An 18639-nucleotide genomic window follows, 5' to 3' on the forward strand; every position below is an offset into this window, starting at 1 on the left:
TTTATTATTCTCCCACTTTATATCTAAATGGCAGCTGGATGCAATGGAAAGCACAGTCTAGGTCATCCAGGCCTGACTTTGAATCCTGGCTGCCACCTGACAGCCACTTGACCTTTCTGAACTTCATGTAAAAAAAGACAAGGAAATCTGCCACACATGATGGCTGGCAGGATTAAATGAGATATGTAACCATACATACTAGTCCTCCCCTTTTCTTAGCACACTAAAGCAGAATGGCTTGAAAAACGTAAGTTATTTTGGAAGGAGACTGATGAAACAAGAACACAGGATCCACTGTGGATAAGGAGGGTAACTAACATCAGGTACCATTTATTGAGCCAGGCACGGTTTTAAATGCTCTTTTTGCACTTACTCATTTATTCTTCACACTAACAGTGTCAGGGACTGTTATTTATCTCCACTTTACAGTTGAGGAAATTGAGGCTAGAGAGGTTAAGTAACTTCTATCAACCCTGCTTGGCTGGCCCCAGAGCTCTTAACCATCAGCGTGGAGCTTTTGAAGAGGAAAACAGCAGGAATGATATCTTAGATTTTTACAGAGCATCATCCTTTGAAGAACACTCCTGTGTACCTTGTTACCTTTGCTTCTCATAAGAAAAAATAGGAGATGGCTAGACATTAGATTAGAAAACCAAGGTACCCAGATGGGGGTGTTATTTGCCCAAGGTCACTAAATCAGTGTGTGGCCTTGTTGGCACAAGAACTTTTTCCATTTGACTCTTGTGAGTGTTTACAGAATGAAAGATAGAACAGTTCAGGATTTTTTTTTTTTTTAAAGAAATGGCTGTTGTTAAATTTTTAAAAATACAAGCTGGGCGCTGTGGCATGCACCTGTATTCCTAACCACTCGGGAGGCTGAGGCAGGAAGATCACCTGAGCCCAGGAGTTCCAGGCAATAGTGAGCTATGATTGCGTCACTGCACTCCAGTCTAAGCCACAGAGCAAGATCTTATCTCTTAAACAAATTAAAAAACAATATGGAACAGACACAGGAAGTTAGTATTGTTGCTTAAAGTCTCATGTCAGGCTATTGGCCAACTATAATTAGAGAAGACAGATCCAGCTTCTGAGTGACCCAAGTGAAAGAATTGGAAAAGTACCAGTGCATCTATTTTCTGGGCCACTTGGAACCAGGGTACATCCTCATGTCTCCTGGGGTTCTGGAACCACTGGAGGGAGGGGCAGGGAACATGAACTGGCTCTGGGACCTCGCTTGCCCTTTGCCCAGATTGTTTCCTCCAGAGCCATAAGGCTTCTTTCTGAAGGTGAGCCTTGGAGGCCACAGCCAGAAGGGAGATGGTAAGGATTTGCATGGGCTGTGTGGTGGGGACGATACAGAGGGCCTGGGCCACCTTCAGACCAATGCTAAGCGGCACTCTCTGTAAATTGAAGGCTTAGCGCAATTTTAAAGACAGCAAAAGAGACAAGAAACCAAGTAAGATTTGACTGAATGCCTCTTAGGATTATGTGTCCTGTAGCTGGGGATCCAGTTACAGATGCCTATGATTATGGCCTTTGCAAACAATTGTCAGAGAAATTCATAAGATTTCCAAAGGCTGCAGAAGAGCAGATGTGGAATTAAATTTCAAGCACAGTTACCCATAATGGCTTACATGTGAGCACAGAGTATTTAGGATTCAAGCCTAAGTCTCCCACTTTGTCTAGGAGATGTGGGATGCAGAGTCAGAAGCAGGGATCAGAGATGTCAGCATTTTTCTGGCGGTCTTTTTCTGTTGTATCATTTATTCTTGGCCTACAGATCCTTAAAGTGGTGAAATTCTTCTACAATGGTTAGCTTGCAGTGTCTACCATTGTCATCATTTGTCCTATTTAGTAAGAAGACTCTATTTGGCATCTTTGCCAACAAGCATCAACCATGCCAGCAGACTGTGGAAAATGTGAGTCTCTAGTACCAACTTTAATTGACTGTGCAACAGACATTTTAATTTAATATTGCTAGCAAAGTTCAAGGTATTTAGACTTGCCTTCTTTGGTATCTGGTGTTTTTTTTTTTTTACAATTCATATGTCAGGGACTTTAGATGACTGACTGTAAGAAATACCTTCATTTTATTACAAATAATGAAGGAAAAAATGGAAAGGATAGGAGTAGTTGTAATAATTGAACAGTTGTATGTTATTGGGGAAGCAGCTGCTGAGTTTCTCCACACCTGGAATAAAGAAGTAGCTTACTGAGTTTAAAAATCCTAAGTATTCATTAGACCGAAAAAAGGATTAAAAAGACAATTCCAAGTGTTGGTATATACAGAAAGAATATTCTAGTTTTTGTTGGGTGGAAATGCTCTTTTCTAGAATTTTTCACATAACAATTGGTAGAAAATATACTATATTAATAAACGAAGGACCCTAAGTTCAATAGTGGGACAGAATTTAAGGATTGATTTTTTTTTCATATAAAAACCTGGACGTTTTGCTGTTGTTTTATTTTAATGTGGAAGCTACTACCTGAGTGGGTGGAGCAGGAGTGTGTGCCAGCCTTGCGTAGAATCACCGTCAGGACGCTGAAACCATGCCAAGTGGTGGTGGTCGTTACAGACTCTGCCGCCTGAGAGTGTTGAGGTTTTGTGTGCCTGAGACAAAGGGCAGAGGAAGCTGAGGATAAGGAGTCTGTGGTGTACCAGCTGTGTGATGGCTCATTGCACCTGGGCTTCACTTACTGCATTTATGAAATGAGGACACGACTGTTTCTGTGTTCTATCTAGCCTTCTGGAAAACCAGATGGGATGGCATTCCTCCGCAAACAAGACGACTTGAGAATCAATTGGGATAACGTGAAAGGATGGCAACAATCAGTGTGTGTGTCCCGTTTGATCACTGTGAAATCATCTCACTTAATCCTCACAGTGGCCTGGTGAGGTGCATGTTGTTGACGCCCTTGTCTGAGATGAGGAATAAAGTTCTTTGAGGTTGGAGTCACTTGCTAGAAAGAAGAGGGAGCAAAGTGGACAGTTACCACCCATGGAGCTGAGCTCTGTGCTAAGCAGTGTCTTGTGATTAGTTCATTACATCTCCAAATGGTGCCTGATGAAGCTGCTACTTAAACCCAAGAATTTGAACTCCAGAGTTGGTGCTGTTCCTCACCCTCAAGTCCTTTAGAGGGTTGAACGATGTATTTAAAAACTGACCTTATTACTTCTTCCACATTAAGCTCTGACCTTTCAGGCCACTGGGAGGTAGTACAAGAACGGCTCTTGTTGCTTGTTGGCGGCAGGACGTTGGGTAAGCTCCATTATGCATCCCATCCCCAACCCCAACCCCAACTCAGTCACCCCATCTGTAAAATGGGGTTGATAACTTGTCTCATAAAATTGTTGTGGATTTTCCATGAAGCAAATGCCATTAGGTGCCTAGCACAGTGCCTGGCATATAGCCAGGGCTTAGTCAATGCACCATGATGATGATGAGGAGGAGGAGGAGGAGGAGGAGGTTGTTTTAGTGCTCTCAACTAGAAAATTGTTTCCTCCTTCCTCTTCTCCTCCTCATTCACCTCCTTCTTCTCCTCCTTCCCCTCCCTCTCTCTTCCAGTATAGGGAAATGGCCAGACTTCAACAATCACAAAATCACTAAACTTGGGTCACCTTATTATAGGCTATGTAAAAATTTTTTGCTTTGCTTAACGGCAATTTTTATCTCTTTCTTTTGCAGTCAGATTCTAAAAGATGGAGGAAATAAACTGCCCCTTCATACTGGGTTCAAGTTAATAATCCCTGTTAGACTGAATGTACCTCCCCAGCAAGGCCTGCTTCAACCACAGCTCTCTCTGCTACTGAATTTTAACTTCTAGGAGCAGGGAGTAGGGAGCAGGACTTGGCCGACATCTGTGAGCCCCCACACTCCTCATCTATGCTGTTGATAGATCACATGGTCATTGTCCTTTGTTACAGGACAGGTAGCTGGGAACAAGCATGCTGCTGAGAACCTAGAGTTAAGAAATGGAGTGGAGTGGAATGGTGTCCTAAACCTTGCTCCTAGATGATTCCTGGAAGACATTTCCCAGAGGAAATTGACAGAAAAGTCTTTCATTTCACCCCTTGATTTCTTGGTAAAGTACATGTCTCTAGGCAGAGGCCCTCTTGAGATAAGAAGCCCCTGAAATACATGTGACCTGGCTGTGTGTGTGTGTGGGGGGGTGCGCATGCATGTGCACACACATGCAAGAGAGAAACGGCATAAGCCCTTCCTAAACAGGGGTGAAGGTGGCTGTTTGAAATGGAATTGCCAAAACCTCTGTACCAGAACCTTCCCTCTTGCAAGAGAAGGAAATTATCAACTAAACCCTGATTGTAGTTCCCCAGTTCCAAAACTCCTCAAAGCCTCCCTGTGAGAGAGAGCCTGGAACCAGCCTCATTCAGATTCTTTAATTGGCAGAAAATGGTTCTCACTCCTCTTTTTCCCTGCCCCTGAGGTTATAGTTCTTTCAGCTCCCTCATTGCTTTTGAAAATCCCTTAATACTCCTTTTATTCTTCCTGTGATGAGCATCTTGTTTTTGTCAAACAGATAATGTGCTGGCATTTCCTATCTTTACATTGATCCTCTAAGCAAGTGAAGTGCAGAGGACCATGCCAGAGAAGAGAGCATAATTAATACCTTTGTGATTCTGTCCAAGTTCCTAAGAAATGATTAGAGCTCAGTTATCCTGGTGTTTGCCAGTTGAGGTCAAGCCAACATCTGTACTTGTCTTTCTTTCCCAGAGGGCATGACAAGGAAAGAGAAAGAGAAGAGTTCAAAGAATTAAAAACAGAGTTTTCATTAGGATAACATTTGGGGTCAGGTAAACATCTCTTTTGAGTTTCATTGAAAAATTCCAGGAGGCCAAGGGCAAAAATCTCTGGAAGACTTGTTTCAAGGAGTGTAGCTTAGTGGAAAGTTCACCTTTAAAAATTGAAGAAAACTGAATATGATATTGCTTAGGGGAGTCTTTGAAAAAAAAAAAAAAGGACATCAGAAAAAGAAAATTGTCTTTTTCTCATTTAGAAAGTATGGAAGGCCTGGGAAAGATTTTCCCCAGTGACTAGGAAATGTTTCTTCATTGTATATAAGCTACTCTCCTTCTAGGAGCTGTGGAGTCATTTCTTAAGGTTGTGAGCTTGAGTCTGGACTCAGCTTGGGGAGGGTGCAGCATGACCATCCATAGTGAGCCAGGCACATGGACCCATGTACAGCAGATAACCTAGTTGTTGGTTGTTCACTTTTGTGTTGTTCCACTGGCCAGTTGCATTGTTCAAATGACACCTTTTACTTGAATTGAGCTCTTATTTAACTTAAAAAAAAAAAGTTGAGAGAAACAGCCCCCTTTGACTCTGAAGGAAATTAAACCACAAGTCAAGATGCCAATGGGAAATTGTGGAATTTCTGTCCTGAAGATCCTCAGAAGTAGAACATAAAAATTAGGTTGCTTAAGTAAGTCTTACTTAAGGCTGACCAAGATGGTCTCTTACAGTGTTCCAAGTTTATGAAACAACTCATGCTAATATTCATATACCATTAGGGCATCAAAAAGATCAGTCCTTTGTTACCTTATCTTGTGACTTCTTAAAATGTTTTGACTTCCCTGTGCCTGGAAGGCCTGCATCTCTCATTTGCATTGTATGATACTGTTATTTGTGGAATTTAGGAATGACTGGGAGGGAGGAAGTAAGAGGGGTCATCCTTTTAGAAAACGTTCCGTCTTTTCAGAGGATGGTGCTGAGAGGACACTTGGCATAGACACAGCTAACTTGACTGAACATATTAACAAAATATAAAAATAACTGCACTTAGCTTATGGATACTTCCCGTAAAGAACTATTGCATTGTCAATGATCACGTCTGCTGGCTTTAAAGGATCTATAAAATACCTAAAAGATTGCTTGGTTCAATGTCACTGGAAGCTATGCACTTTAAAAAGAACTGTTGGTACCTATATAACAAACCTGCCTATGTACCCCTGAATCTAAAATAAAAGTTAAGAAACAAGAAAGATTTTAAACCCATCTGGCTCCAGTAGGAGCTTAGAATGACAAAAAATTGAAAAGTCAAAGAAAAGGTTTTTTGTGGAATGCCAAACCACAGTGAACATACTTCTTGGTGACTTGTTGAATTTCCAGTGTCCCCAGGGCCCTGTCTTCTCCTGCAAATTGCATCCAGTACAGACGCCTACCACATAGTGGCAAACCAGTTTCCCTCCCTCCACTGACCTTAGAGAGACACAGCTCATAGCTCTGCAGCCACCTGTGCGGAGGACTTGTTTTTTTACGAATGGGAGAAATTGAAGGCTGTTAAAGGTGCTCAGTGGACAGGAGAGCAAAAGGTAAAATTGGGAGACTTACCATTACGTATTTATTTACCTTTTCACAGGTAATTTATAAAGAGTCATTTCTTTCATTCTTTTTTGAGTGAAAATTTATCTTACATATTTTGGATGGGCTCAGTGGCTCACGCCTGTAAGATTGTACTGGGCCACTGTGCTCCAGCATGGGTGACAGAGCAAGACCTTGTCTCCATAAGGAAATTTTACAAATTTAAATTAGGAGATTAAATATCCTCTGTGACTCTACTTCTTGAAATTGTCCAGTCAATGCAGGATGAAGACTTTTTCAGAGACCTAGAAGCTAAATTACATTATCTTCCCTTTGTTTTTCTTCTCTTTGTCTTTTATAGTTGTGTGTGTTATTTTCCTGTTCAGGGAAAAATAAAGGAGAGAACTCTAAGCTATAACATTTTGTTTTAGGGCTGTTTTCTTTGCTTGTTCCATTTAAAAAAGACACATTCATTAAAATAAAACCTATGTTTTAGCTCTTTTTTAACATTTTGTAGAGTTAGTTTTACCATGTGGTGGTTTTCAGGATGCTTGTTTATTTATAGCGGAGCCCCTTCTTTCAAATGAAATCTTGTGTTTAACCCTAACCTGGGAAACAGATGCAGAGCTGCTGCCCTGGGGGGTTGCCCACAGCCTCCTCCTTGCCACATGGTCCCTGAGGCACATCTGAGCAGCCTGTTCTGTAATATACCGGCCAGAACACAGGATTAGGAGGCAGTATCTGTTTGGCAGTCCCTTGGTAGCTCTGGCATCAAGACCTTTGTCACTTTATGTCTATGAATTTTTTTTTTTTTTTTTTTTGAGACAGAGTCTTGCTCTGTTGCCAGGCTGGAGCACAGTGGTGTGATCTCAGTTCACTGCAACCTCTGACTCTTGGGTTCAAGCGATTCTCCTGCCTCAGCCTCCTGAGTAGCTGGGACTATAGTCACCCGCCAGCATGCTCAGCTAATTTTTGTATTTTTAGTAGAAAAGGGGTTTCACCTTATTGGCCAGGCTGGTCTCAAGCTCCTGACCTTGTGATCCACTCGCCTTGGTCCCAAACAGCTGGGATTACAGGTATGAGCCACCACACCTGGCTGTCTCTGGATTTTTTTATGAAATGATGACTTTGGGCCAGAGTCTCTGTGAGGTCCTTCCTGCCCTGATAGCCATCAGTTCTGAGTCACACAGAGACACTGAGGTGGTGAGGTGTTTGGTGATGCACAGCGAGGACAGGTCTGGAGAGAGGAAGAATCCCCCTGTTTCAGAATGAATAGCCTTCACTCCATGCAAGCGAAAGCTCAGGAACCAAAACATGCATCTGCAGAATTGCCTCTGAGAACAGTGTTTTCTGAAGGTTTCAGCGAGGCATCTGCAACCCTCTGGCACACAAGAATCTTGTGGGAAAAAGGACTTTAATCAATTGTAGATGGTTGTTTACCACTGATTGTTGTTGAATTTGCTGGTTAGCAGGGTTTATTTAAAACAGTTTTCCCTTACTAGACAAAATTATGTCCCATCACTTTTTTTGTTGTTGGGAAATGCATCCGAGACATAGTTCAAGAATCTGCAGCCAATTAACACATTTGGTTAGAGGATGGAGATGGCGAGGCCAGGGTCAGGGTTCAGTTGCTATGTGGGCCAGTTAGCTGGGCTGGGCTGTCTGGCCAGACTGTACTTGTAACCCCGACCAACTGGCTCTCACATGTGTGCCATGGGTCACAGGGAAGGGTTAGAGGGCTTGGAAGGATATCCCAACTCAGCCTTTCCTCCTGGGGCCAAGCCGAGCCACCGGAGGGCTGGGCCTGGTATGCAGAGGGCACCCTGCCCACGTCTTTAACAGTTAAAGGGAAATGTGAAATATTCCCCGTGGACCACGGTCTTCACGACCCCTATTAGTGGGCCTCTTCAGTCTGAAGACAAAACTTCCTCCTCTAAGTTGGAACAGACATTATGGAAATAGTGCTTCATAGTTCTCGTCATGAACGGACTCTCCTCCTCTTTGGGAACTGGGGGAAGAGCTGGCATTAAAAGAGAATTTTGCTTCTGTTTTAGATATTTGCTTCTATTGGATTTAGTTATAATTTGTTTCCTATAAAAAATAGGAAAGACAAGTAGTTTAAACAATCTTAGGCACTTTTGATGAGAAAACTGTTCATTTCTGTTACACAAAATTCAAACATTATAGAATCCTAAAACTTACACACTTCTTAATCTCTGCACTTACCTACCCCCGTGGTAGCCATCATCAAGATATTCTTAAATCAATTTTAAAATGAACACAAAAATTAGAATTTTTAAACTTGTGATTTTTTCCCCCCAGAATTAACTGGCTTCAGGGCAGTGGCTTCCAAAGTATTTGTTTCGACAGTGAGTGCTTTCTTCTAACTGTTAAGTCAAATTCTAATATAGGAGAAAAAGATAAAAGCAGAGACAGGCTGGTTATAGCTGTGGGGGCACTCCGCTCACTTCCTCCTCTGCTCTCACCAGCGAAACCTAAAGGGTCCTTCTGTTGAGAGACTCCCTCTGCAGCGATACCTCCAACAGGCCCTTCCCTGCTGCTTCAGTGGTTAAGTGTGTTGGCCTCAGCTTCCCTGACCAACTCTTCTAAGTGGGACAGCCATAGTTCTTTCCCTGCCATTCACTTGGGGTGGTTATTTTTAGTTAAGCTATAGTTAGTTGCAAACTTAAAAGCTAACCACCTAAGCCAACGAGTATTTTTTTTCTGTCTTAAAATTGGACCTTTCCATTTAACTCACCCTTTGAATTTAGCTCACATGCCACATTTTTCACTACTTTATCGTGCCAAGAAGTTTTTTCCTCGTGGATTGGGTTTAAGGCTGTCACAATAGTGCTTGCACCCACCATGGTAGACAATTCGTGCTCTTGGATCTTGTAGAAATGAGTACTTTCCTTGTAGGTCCCATTCCAGGAAATTGAGTTCCCGCCTGTTTTCTCTTCCCCACAAGGTAATAGGAAACAATGCAGTGTTATTTCACACTATAGGTCTTGGGTGCCCAAGCCTCCTTGGGACCCAAGCTGCACTGCAGGACCAGGCCAGTGAGCATTACGGCGTGAGCTCCCCCTCCTGTCAGATCATCAGTAGCGTTAGATTCTCACAGGAGTGCAAACTCCACTGTTACCTGTGTGTGGGCAGGATCTAGGTTGCTTGCTCCTTATGAGAATCTAATGCCTGATGATACGAGGTGGAACAGTTTCATCCTGAAACCCACTGGCTGTAGAAAACTTGTCTTCCAGGAAACAGGTCCCTGGTGCAGGAAGGATGGGGACTGCTGCCGTAGATACTGCAGGAGTATCTATTAAACTCCGAACAACTCTTTGAGTAACTCCGAGCCCTACAAAAGAAAAACACAGCCTAGTGTAAATGTTTAGTTTTTAGGTTCCTGCTGTGTCCAAATGCTTGTCATTTGGTGCCAGAAGTGGTCTCAGTCTTACAAGGTGCTCATATATTTAGTTAGCATATATTATATATTGCATCCTTTGTAGAATATTTGGCTGAGCCTTGAAGAGACAGCTCAGATATTTCATAGGCACTAACTCCTTTAATACATATATTCCTATGAGGTAGATGCTAGTTTTTCTTTTTACTATATAGTAGCCAGCTCTTTCCTTACTTACTTAACATGCTTTTCTGGGGGTAATCTCACTCTTACCCATGATTTCAGTCACCTCCTATATGCTGGCAATTTTCCGAACTATATTGCCCGTGCTACTGGAACCCCCCACTACCTGGTTCCCCAAACCTCAAAAGCTTCAACAGAGCAAAATTTCCTCCCTCTCTTGTCTGATCTCCTTTTCCCCAGGGTTTCCTCTTTTGGTCAAGACATTATGCATGTATTTATCAACCGATATTTACTGAAAGAATGCATTCTTTCTCAGGCACAATTCCTGGTGTTAGGAATCTGTATATCACAGACCAAAACTGATTAAAGGCCTTGCCTTAAGGGAGCTTACATCCTAGTGGGCAGACAACTAACTTAAAAAATAAGCTCTATTGCTGTACTTACCTATCTAGACATTTCCGTCTCTGTGTATCTACCTTATCCATCCACATGGGTGGATGCCAGATAGTGGTAAGAGCTGTGGGCAGGCAGTGCTGGAGGCTTGGAGGAATGTCTTGTACGTTTAGCAAGGGTGGTCAGGGAAGGAGGTAACGTTTGAATGGAGATTTGAATGAAGCGAGGGACAAGTATGAATATCTGTGATTTTGGGGTTGCCTGGCTCACCTTCTGTTAGTCCTTTCCAGTCAAGGACTGTTATGGTCATTTTTGGATGTCACCCCAAGCCGCAGTTTGTAAATGAGAGCCATGAAATGTGTGGATGGACTTGAAACAGGGAGTCAGACAAGTGAATAATTAGTATGGCGGGTGTGACCGCTACCACTCTGAGCCTCGAGAGCTCAGAGAAGGGTCGCATAGAGAGGGCAGAGGAGAGGGTGAGTTAAGAGAAGGCTGTGTGGAAGATGACGCTGAAGTTGGGTCTTGAGCAGAATGTCACACATGGTGTTGGGGAGGATACAGAGGCAAAGTAGTTACAGAGGCAGATGCCCTGGGCCGCAAATCTGAGGTTTTCAGAGTGCAGCATGGAATTCAGGGTCAACACAGGCCACAAAAGGAGGGAGCACAACACTCACCTGTGACAGGGAGTCTACAGCAAACTTCAGGACAAATGAGCTGGGGACAGGTGTGTTTCAAGAGGACAGTTTCCATTTACCTGATTTTGAGTGCTGCCTTTGGAAAAGGAAAGATGGGAGAAAGAACCGTAGGCTTTTCCACCTTCTTTTTTTTTTAGGTGAAGTCTCACTCTGTCGCCAGGCTGGAGTGCAATGGCCCGATCTCAGCTTACTAAAACCTCCACCACCCGGGTTCACACAATTCCCCTGCCTCAGCCTCCCAAGTAGCTGGGACGACAGGCATGCGCCACCATGCCCAGCTAGTTTTTGTATTTTTAGTAGAGATGGGATTTCACCATGTTGGCCAGGATAGTCTCGATCTCTTGACCTCGTGATCCTCCTGCCCCAGCCTCCCAAAGTGCTGGGATTACAGGCATGAAGCACTGCACCTGGCTGGCTTTTCCACCTTCTCTTCCCACATGCCTCAATGAGAGTGTTCCTTCCCTGCATCTCCCTTACTCTGTGTCTTTACTTGTAGTTTTAATCTTGGCATCTGCTTTTCAGAAACAGTGGTCTGTTGTTACTTAAAGTTTATGCCTAGATTTGGAATGCAGACCCCTAAGAACTGTCAAGCACAGAAAGTGCTTGTCAGCACTTACAGCCCAAGTTACTCACTGCAGCCACCTGTTTGCCTGGCCTTTCCCCCAAGTGTGCCGCACTCACCTGTCTGCCTGTAATGCTCGGCTCTTAAATAACCTATCCTGAAACAAGTAGTTGGGGTATTTGATGAGGTTTGCACATTGCTCATGCTCAACACTATTCACGGTAGTTTCTGTCTTGCAAAATGATCACATATACACATACACACACACATATATATATTTTCAAGGCTAAAGCAAGACAGTTGAGTAATTGTCATCTGGAGGAGTGTTTCTGAGAATTGCCTGTACACACTTGCTCCCCCATCACTGTCCTTCATCACTAATACTCCAGGGCTAGTCTACAATAGAAGGAATTCACAGAGGTGGGTCCAGACACTGGTGTTTCAGAAACACACCCACTGGAGGATCCCCTCACCTTGGACAGCATCACTGCTACGCTGTGCTCTGTTGCTGCCTGCGATTCCCCTTTGCCTCCTGTGCTTGTTTCTCAGACTGGAATTCTTGCTATCATGTTTGTCTCATGATTTTCTCCACTCTCATTAACCCAGTATTTCTTTCTTCTACATAACCTGACTTTTCTGACTGCTATCTGTAGGGAATGTGCATAGTGCAGTGATCTTTTTGTTTATTCAGATAGCATTCATGAATTGTCTATGCCATGCATTGTGTTGAGTGTAAGAGATATTGAGAGGAGTAAGCTAGAATCAGTTTTGTTCTCAAGGATCTTGTCCTGTAGATTTATAACTGAATGTTGGGGAAGAGGTAAGCATTATGTGAATGATCATGGTCCCAGCTGTGTGGGAATAACAGCAGCAATGTTTTGATGTGCAAACCTGGCATGTTAAAAAGCAGCATAAATGACTTGGTGTTGGCAAATATAGGCTATTCTTTTGTACCCAGATGTTTAAAAATGTACTCTCTACCAGCTTCATGTTGATGGGATGTTTGAATCAAGGAGGTTCTGCTTCCTTAAGAGAATGAAGTTTTCCTGATTAGCAATGTTTGGCATATAGTCTGTGAGGTCTTTGGAAACTTGAACCTCAGTCTTTCACCACTGTTGGTTGAGTGGCAGGGCCGGCATTGTTGGGGTTCAAGTTCCCAGCGTCTCACATGCATTTAGCACAGTCCAGCCTTTGGCAACTTGCCACTCTCTGTTCTTGGTAGACGGTTCGTGAAACTTGACACTCTTATGTCTTTCCTTGAAAATCTTGCAAGGTTCAGCAATCAGTGGCTGACCCAGTTCTGTTAAACTCCTGTTGTCAGACACAAGTATGAGGTTGTCCTGGACATGTTGTCAGAGAATGCATTTCAGATTTCTAAAAAAAGTTAACTACCGGCTTAGTTTTGGAGCAGCGATTAATGCTTTGGCTGCAGAAATGGGTGGTGCTCTTTGTGATGCTGCCACAGACTCCCCTTAACTTGTGGACAGACTTCCCCAAGCATTTGTTGTATCAGTAGAGCACAGTAAACTAGGATTTGGACAATAATTCCTTTAGTTGACTCATGTAAATAGAGCCTTAGAGAGTGTGTCTGCTGAAAATATAATGAGTTCTTCCTAGTCAGGTAGAAGGGATGGTTTAGCGAGAGTAGCAGAGCTCTTACTGTATTTTGCTTTTAGCTAATCTTGCTTTGGCATTCACCTCCATGCTTCAAGTCTTTGGGGCCCCTTCTTGCTCCTGTCCTTAATATGGGGAGACCATACTTAATAAGTATGATGGTTGCAGGCATCTTACATTAGTTACTGCAGTATTGCCCAGCTGGAAATACACTGGCCTGCCTGGGGAGCCAGAAGTCCTAGATTGGAGCCCATATTCTAGCATTTATTTATTCATTGCGTGATTTAGCTTAAGTTGCTTAAATTCCTGGTTTATAAAATGGGGATAGTAAAGATGTCTCTCCCCACCCACACTCCAGCCCCCTTTTACTAATAGTGCCTATAAATGAGAAAATGAATTGCAGAGTGTCCTGTGACCTACAATGCTCTGCCATGAAGCTCCCATTCTTGCCATGGATGGGCATAGACCTCAGGTCTCAGCAAAGGACTGGGAGAGGACAGTTGCTGAGACTTTTCTCCTCTGTGGCCTCTGTGGTTGTGACCTGCTGTTTCTTAACCCACCCCAGAGGCAACCTGGACCACCTCAGGGCAACTCTGTTTATTACAAAGCTCTTTCTTCTTTCAGTCGAAATTTATCCATTTAATGAAATTTTCACTCCTTGGTTCTGGTTTTACAGGGTAACATGAAACAATTGAAATCAGTACACTTCAAGTCTTAGAAATCTGTAACTGAGAAAGGGGTCTTACAACTCTGCTTCCTGTTTTCGGCAATTCAATTCAATAAATAAGTACTGGTGCCCATCACGTGGGGGCTGTGTTTGCTGTGCAGCACTCAAGGCAGCTATTGTTTCTCCTGACATCCGGAAGTGGAACAGAAGGGCATGCAGCCCAAATTGAGATGAATGAGAAGTAAAATCTTTTTAACTCCTTGAGGTGCAAAAACATGGTAGTTTTAATTTTATTTAGAATGTTTGTTGGAGTAAACAGTGCCTACTTTGATTGGACTATAGGTGACTAAGCAGACTAATAATGTACAAATACGCAGATAAAGACCAATATTTATATCAACCCATGTGTTTAACAACCAGTAAGTGAAAAAAAACCCATACTTGCATTTAGGAAAATGGAAAAAAGGTGACCTGGCAGCATGAGAATACCTTTGTATGTGCTCTGATTGATGTTCTTGTTGCTCGTACAACCCATGGGAGGATCCTGAAGTGTCTTCTGAGTGATTAGAGGGACCACAGTCTTTTTTTTTTTTTTTTTTTCCTGAGATGACATCTCGCTCTGTCACCCAGGCTAGAGTACAAATGGTATGATCTCAGCTCCCTGCAACCTCCGCCTCCTGGGTTCAAGCAATTCGCCTGTCTCAGCTGGTCTAGTAGCTGGGATTACAGACGTGTGCTACCATGCCCGGCTAATTTTTTTGTATTTTTTTAGAGAAAGGATTTGACCATGTTGGCCAGGCTGGTCTCGAACTTCTGACCTCAAGTGATCCACCTACCTCGGCCTTCCAAAGTGCTGGGATTACAGGCGTGAGCCACAAGCCACCGTGCCTGACCTGAAACCACACTCTTTATACTCAGTTTTACACATTGATTTATAGAATCTAAGACAAAAATAAACAAATGACAAAGCAGTACGGCCTTAGCATTAGGTACCCCGGGTTCTCTTGACCCTTGTTACTGGCTAGCTGTGTGCCTCTGAGGAAGCCAGCTCTTATTCTTCAGGAATTTGTTTGCCTCATTGTTAAAAATGAGGCCAAAATTTTCTCTCCTGCTTGCATTATATAGGTGTTAGGGTAAAATGTGATCATGTGTATGGATTTGAATATTAACACCACTTCTCGCAAGCCATGTAATTTTTTTAAGTTATTTAAGCATCTTTCTGCCGCTTCCTTGTCGTTAAAATGGGATAATACTAGTAGCTGCTTCAGGGGTTTTGTGAAAGTAAATGAGTTAATTCCCAAAAATTGTTTTGCAGAAACATTGGTCTCTTATTACTTCATAAACTTTAAGTGATAACAGACCAATCTTTCTAAAAAACAGATGCCAAGATGAGAACTAGAAATAGAGATAATGTTCTAATACATAGAACAGTGCCTGACAGTCCTAATACATTAACTTTTTGGGTGAACTTTTGAGGGCTCTGTGAGTTAGTATGTTTTTAGTATACTGTATTTTTGAAATAGTATATTTTTTAAAAAATGAAAATCACACCTGTAAACTAACCAAACCCAGAACAGAATTGGCATATTTTATCTTCCTGATTACTTTGGTGGTTTCACAAGATACTGTTTCTTTGTCAAAAAAGCTTAACCATGATACTGAGAACCTATTCCTAAATACATTTTATCTTCAGAGCTTTGGGTCAAATTAATTTATTCTAGAAATGCTTTTTACTGTCAGTGTAAATTTGAACGCTTTAGGTGGGAACTTGGATACAACTCTGCCGTCTCTGTTGCTGTTAGGGCCTTGACTGTCTTAACTGTCCAGAGCTTTGCTTGGTTATATGTTAAAAAAAAGAGATTTTTAAAAATGTTATCTTTGAATTTTGAACAGTGCTAACATTGAAGTGACTCATTTTTGGTACTCATTTAGCTTTTAGAAATAAGGAAATGTTGATCAAGAACTCCATTTATAACAGCCTCATTCATAATAATCCTAGAGGCATATTTCACAGAAGCCATTTCCAGGTAAAAATGCTGATCATGACTTTCCCTAAAAGGTAAAATAAAATTGTGGGAAATGTTTAGAATTTAGCTAGTAATTAAGTAACAAAGAACCACCTTTAAAAAGTCATAGTTTCCTTAACTGTTATAACAGAGGAACTTATGAATTCAGAATTCTTTTGTATATTTTTAATAAAGTGAAACCCAATGACTGTTGTCCAGTATCTTCTAGTTTTTTACTAAACTAAAATGATGTATTTAGTTAGAGGAGCCTTTGTGCCACCATTGGCTTTTCAACCTCAGGTATACTTTGGATTAACACTGGGGCTGCTGATATTAAGCTACTTATCTGCCTTTAAGTGTGGACATTCATAGCTTGATACTACAGATTTTGATTGTCAGCCCATGGCTATATTTGACATTTTAATTATAGAAAATAAGCATGTGGACTTCTTGTTTTCCTATTTCAGTGGAATTGAGACTATTGAACATTTTCTGTTTAATTCACCTTATGGGGAATTAAACACATTTATTCACCCCAATTGCATTTTTAATATCTCATGAACTCAAAATGCTTTTTTTCTAAATATTTACTCATACACAATGTTACCTTGTAGTCCTAAATAACATAAGCCTAATCATTTTTAAACGAAGAAATTACTTTTAAATGTACAAAAAGAAAAACCCAATTGGCTAGTTCTCTGCTAGCCAGTTTAGAGTTTGCATTAAGGAATATGAGGTTTCTGTCTGGGGAGGTGTATATAGACTTTGTAGAGTGGAAGAGATTCTTTTAAGAGCAAGACCATATGATAGGAGGAAAAAGGCATGTTTGGAAACCCTGGATCCTGTGATATTGAGGAAGGTTCTCTACTTGTTTTTTTTTTTTTTTTTGACGGAGTTTCGCTCTTGTTACCCAGGCTGGAGTGCAATGGCGCGATCTCGGCTCACTGCAACCTCCGCCTCCCGGGTTCAGGCAATTCTCCTGCCTCAGCCTCCTGAGTAGCTGGGATGACAGGCACACGCCACCATACCCAGCTGAATTTTTGTATTTTTAGTAGAGACGGGGTTTCACCATGTTGACCAGGACGGTCTTGATCTCTTGACCTCGTGATCCACCCGCCTCGGCCTCCCAAAGTGCTGGGATTACAGGCTTGAGCCACCGCGCCCGGCCTCTACTTCTTTTAACATCAGTTTCCCCATCTGTTAATGGGTATCTTTGTCTAGAAAGGTTGTAATATGTTCCTATAACAGTCCCAGGTGCATCATAGATTTTCAACAAATGGCAACTGACATTTTATGTTGGAAATTTTTTCCATTTATGTTTCATATTTCAAAGCAATACTGAAGAGATATTTGAGGATTCTCTGTTTTGTGAATCTGTTAGTAGGCTTATAATCTTTTTTTTTTTTTTTTAGCCTGTGAATTACAAATTTTTTTATTCCACTTTAAGTTCTGGGGTACATGTGTAGATCGTGCGGGTTTGTTGCATAGGTATACACGTGCCATGGTGCTTTGCTGCCTCCATTCCCCCGTCACCTACATTAGGTATTTCTCCTAATGTTATCCCTCCCCAGTCCCCCATCCCCTGCTATTCCTCCCCTAGCCTCCCCACCCCCCAACAGGCCCCTGCATGTGATGTTCCCCTCCCTGTGTCCATATGTTCTAATTGTTCAACACCCACTTATGAGTGAGAACATGTGGTGTTTGTTTTCTGTTTTTGTGTCAGTTTGCTGAGAATGATGGTTTCCAGCTTCATCCATGTCCCTGCAAAGGACATGAACTCATCCTTTTTATGACTGCATAATATTCCATGGTGTATATGTGCCACATTTTCTTTATCCAGTCTCTCATTGATGGGCATTTGGGTTGGTTCCAAGTCTTTGCTATTGTGACCAGTGCTGCAATAAACATACATGGGTATGTGTCTATTATAGTAGGCTTGTAATTTTCTAAAGGTTACCTAAAGACTTTGAGACCACCGGCAGGAACCCTTGATTTCTGAATAAACTAGTCATTAAATAAGTTCTTACTTTTCAACTTTTCTTTTTACTATGTTAGAGTTTTTCTAAAAATGGCCATTTTCCACTTTCCCAGTCCTGACATCTTTGCAAATTTAGCTTTAAAACATTAACAGTGTAACTGAAAAGGATATAAAGTGCTGCTAGGATAGTTTCCTCAGTCACAGTTTTATATTTTATTTCTTAATTTGTTTCTGGATTTTTGAGCCTTTTATGGTCATTCATAAACTGTCCTCCAGGACACAAGTTGTATTTTTAAGTTGGTCTCCTTGTGAGGGGAAAGGAAAGGATGTAATTAGGTGCATGTTCACAGGCTGCACGTTCTCCCCTGGCCTTTTGCTTTTTCTGGTTCATCAGTGGTTTGAACCCTGCGCTTGTGCATCCGTGTTCCTGAGGAGGAGTGGCTGTGTTCCAGTGCAAGTTGAGCGGTGTGCTGCCTGGGAACCGATATTTGAAACATATTTTAATAAGATAAAAAATTGCATGCTATGTCTTCTTTGTGTGTGTGTGCGCGCCTGTGTGTCTGTGTGTTAAAATCCCTTTGTTCAATTTGTTTCTCCAGGTGGCGTTTTTCTGAAGTTGTTCATTAAGACTTCCCAGCATTCCTACAGATATAAATAGGTAAGTGAATGAAATCACATGACCTTATTGTTGGTGATTGTTTGGGAACACTTTTCCAGTGAATGGCAACTTCTTGAAAAAGATGCAGTGTTTCAAACTTTTGAACCCTGTGTGGTAAGCACTAATTGTTTTAAGGCTAGAAAGTCACATGGATGAGCAT

General features: G+C 42.0%; 1 protein-coding gene across 2 annotated transcripts in view; it reads left to right on the forward strand.

Annotated features, from left to right (window-relative positions):
• The window catches only part of LHFPL2 (LHFPL tetraspan subfamily member 2), a 155258-nt gene that overhangs the window by 60822 nt on the left and 75797 nt on the right, over positions 1-18639 (forward strand). The window contains exons 1-2 of one of the 2 annotated variants that reach the window (XM_032277572.1): positions 14689-15864; positions 18421-18479. The gene's annotated coding sequence lies outside the window, so the exon portion shown is untranslated. Of the gene's footprint in view, positions 1-14688; positions 15865-18420; positions 18480-18639 lie in introns of those variants that run through there. The other variant, XM_032277561.1, reaches the window with a different exon arrangement.

This window comes from Sapajus apella, unplaced genomic scaffold (assembly GCF_009761245.1).
Source record: "Sapajus apella isolate SASKATOON/1434 unplaced genomic scaffold, GSC_monkey_1.0 scaffold1, whole genome shotgun sequence".
NCBI lineage: Eukaryota > Metazoa > Chordata > Mammalia > Primates > Cebidae > Sapajus > Sapajus apella.